Consider the following 3,527-nt stretch of genomic DNA (forward strand, 5'->3'; position numbering starts at 1 on the left):
GGGACACCCCTGCACATCCCCAACAGGACATAAATGGCTCCTCAGGGACAACCTCAACCTCCCCTGCAACAGCTGGAGGCCGGTTCCTCTCGTCCTGTCACTTGTTCCTGGGGAGAAGAGATTGACCTTGGCCTTGTTGAACCTCAGCCCACTAGCCTTGGCCCATTAACCCAGCCTGTCCAGACCCGTTTGTGGAGCCTCCTGACCCTCCAGCAGATCCACACTCCTGGTGTCATCTGCGAACTATCTGAGGGTGCCCTCGAGATGTGAGCCATGGAGAGCACCACTGGTGACCATTGCCAACAGGACTGAGCTCCATCCCCCACCAGTCTCCTGGTCACTCTGTCACAGGAGAAGACGAGTTTTGTGAAGCAGGATCTGCCTTTCCCAACCCCGTGCTGACTGGGCCTGATCACCCGGCTGTCCTGTACACGCCATGTGCAGGAGTGCCATGTGATGGCACTCAGGATGATCTGATCCATAACCGTCCCCGGCACTGAGGTCACGCTGACAGGCCTGTAGTTCTCTAGATCCTCCTTCTGGCCCTTCTCGTTGATGACTGTCACATTTGCCAACCTCCAGCCAGCTGGGCCCTCCCGGTTAGCCATGAGTACCTCACCTTCTGAGGATAGCTCTCTGCTATCAGGCAGGTCATGCAGCCCAGAGGTCCATCGCTGGATGGGTAAGCTCAGGTGAAATGGGTCCTACCTGAACTACAGCTTTTCAGACCATTAGAAGCTCAGCGTGAGGTTTCCAGAACTGACTTCTGAAAACTGGCCTAGACCCACATTCAACAGCGTATTCTGTGCCAGGTAAGGCAACCCGGGAGCACGTCAAAGAGCCCTTCACGATACCTAACCTTGGACATTGGTCATCGCTGCTGGCATTTCCAGTGACATTTGAATCGCTTTAGAGTATTCAACATATCTGCTGGGAGATGCAGTGGAGAACCATCCTTCCAGAACATTACCGGAGACCAGCTGAGAAGCCTCTGGGTGCCTCAAAGAGGGCTGTCTGTCAAGTTGTTCAAGTCCTAAATTTCTACATCCGAGCTAGTCGTAGAGCCCTTTGCCCTGCAGCTGAAGGTGAGGACCCGATGTCGTCGTAGCCTCCCTCAGAAGTCCAAAACGTGCAGGAAGGTCAGGGTGTAGAAATGCGAAGCTGTTTGCTGTGGGCTGGGCAGAGGCGTGTTCTCGGGTTCAGAGCTCCGATTGCCAATGCACCAGGAAGCCTTTCCTGTCTCGTGCGGCTTTGTGTGACAACTGTCACAATTCCACAAGGAGAACCCTCCAGGAGGTTTCTAAGCAGCTCTCCCCCTTCCCTAACTGTTACCACGGAGAATAAACCCAAAGGGACTCATTTCAGGTGGGTAAGGATGGTCCTTCCCCTACTCTCCACCGAACAGCGGCGGAGTGGGCGCTCCTCTTTGGAAGCGGTTGCAGTGTTGTTGTGGGAGCTTGGCTTTCCTCTCGAGGTTTTCATTGCCGGTCCAAACATGGATGGTGTTTAACTGATTTTAGGCTGGATGTCTACACGTCCTGTTCTTCTGTATGAGGCAGCAGGTCTTGTGCCTGCTGAGCTGAGTCCTTCCAGAGCATGGCTGATGTTCACCAAAACCGTTCATCCAGAGCAGAGCAGATGAGCCGCATTCGGGCAAGGTTTCTCGCAATCAAGGGAGTCCAGATAACCCTCGTGGATGCAGACACCTACCCCCCAGGTGTCGACACTAACACTCGTGTTCTTTCTCCTCACCGCCCCCAACTGACAGCAAGACCGTTCACCTCTTCCATTCTGCTTATCCATGTGGAAGGTGCACAGCTGCATGTTACCGAGCTTTATCCAGGCTGGCTTTGTCCATGTCCCAGGTCATTGTGTCCGAACCTGTAACTCACTAAGGGTTGTGAACCCTTTTTCTACCAGAGAGCAGCCCCCTGAAAGCCGGCAATTTACTGGCCTGCTTTCGCAGAGCTTCCTTTACTTCCTTGTTTCTCAGGCTGTAGATGAGAGGATTGACCAAGGGAGTGAGAATGGTGTAAAAAACAGAGAAGAATTTGTTTGTAGACATTTGCACATCACGATGAGGAATTACATAGGTGGTTAATATTGACCAGTAAAAAAGAATCACCACGGTCAGGTGTGAGGAACAAGTGGAAAAGGCCTTTCTCCTTCCGGCGGCAGAAGGGATTCTCATGACCGTGGTAATGATGTACAGGTAGGATGAGAAGGTCAACAGAAAGGGGGGCAGCGAGCACACTCCCGCCACCACAGACGTGACAAGCCCTGCCACGTGAGTGTCACTGCAGGACAGTTTTATCAACGGGAATGAGTCGCAGAAAAAATGCTCGATTTCGTTGGGCCCACAGAAATCCAGACGTGAGATGAGGGACGTCAGTATGGAGTTGGACAGGAAGCCACTGACCCAAGAGGCGGCACCCAGTCGGAGGCAGAGCTTGCCGTTCATCTGGGATGGGTAGTGCAGGGGTTTGCACACCGCTAGGTACCTGTCATAGGCCATCACTGCGAGGAGGTAGCACTCCGAGGCGGCTAAGCAGCCGAAGAAATAGTACTGTGTCAAACAGCCCCCCACCGAAATCCTTCTGTCCCCACCCAGGTAGCCAAGCAACATCCTCGGCAAGATATCGGAGCTGTAGCAGATTTCCAGGCAGGCCAGATTGCCCAGGAAGAAGTACATGGGGGTGTGAAGGTGCTCGTCAGCCACCACCAGCGCAACGATGAAGGTGTTCCCAGTCACGGTCGCGATGTAGACTGACAGGAACACCAGGAAGAGGAGAGAATCCAGCTCGGGGCCATTCCCGAATCCCAGGAGGATGAACTCTGTAACAACCGTCCCGTTTTTCCCCTCTTGCCTCATCATAGCTTCTGTTCCAGGGAAAAAGTGGGAGAGGCGAGCACCAATGACGACCCGGATGGTTCAGGCTCCAGTAACGGAAGTTCCTTCACAGAGCAGAGAAGAAAAGAGTAGAAAAGTCTCTGCACTGTCAGCCTCGACACCCGGTTTCCATGGAGATTTCTCGCGTACTAGGGTCACCTGAGGGAATACTCCACACACTGAGCGGAGCACTTACAACTGAAGTGCTGCCCGTGCTGCTTCTCGGGCACGAGGGTAATTTCTAACAGGTTTCCAGTCCCTGCAAGCAAATATAGAAACAACTGCTGTTGTTAGAGGCCATCACAGGTTCTGACACTCCTTCCTGTGGTGAGAAGAAGTGAGAAGAGTTTGGTCTGATTGCTGAGGTAGAGACACCCATAGTGACATCTCTGCGGTGGTGACATCTCCTGATGCCTGTTGTGCAGTCACCGTATGGAGTATGGGGCATGTCTGCAGACACCCTTATTGGAAGGAGGCTGGAAAAGAATCCAACCCATGGAAATTAAGTATGGAGAACATCTATAAGAACCATCTCAGCACGTTTGCCCTGCCAAAACCCCACCAAACACACAGACATCACCTTCTGGCTGTCTCACCCATCAGTCTTGTCGATGGGTGGAGGGAAGGATTCCGGGCT

General features: G+C 53.1%; 1 pseudogene; it reads right to left on the reverse strand.

Annotated features, from left to right (window-relative positions):
• Positions 1-1,913: 1,913 nt before the first annotated feature.
• On the reverse strand, positions 1,914-2,875 carry LOC104497038 (annotated as a pseudogene).
• Between the last annotated feature and the right edge of the window lie 652 nt (positions 2,876-3,527).

This window comes from Buceros rhinoceros, unplaced genomic scaffold, assembly GCF_000710305.1.
Source record: "Buceros rhinoceros silvestris isolate BGI_N320 unplaced genomic scaffold, ASM71030v1 scaffold17307, whole genome shotgun sequence".
Taxonomy (NCBI): Eukaryota; Metazoa; Chordata; class Aves; order Bucerotiformes; family Bucerotidae; genus Buceros; species Buceros rhinoceros.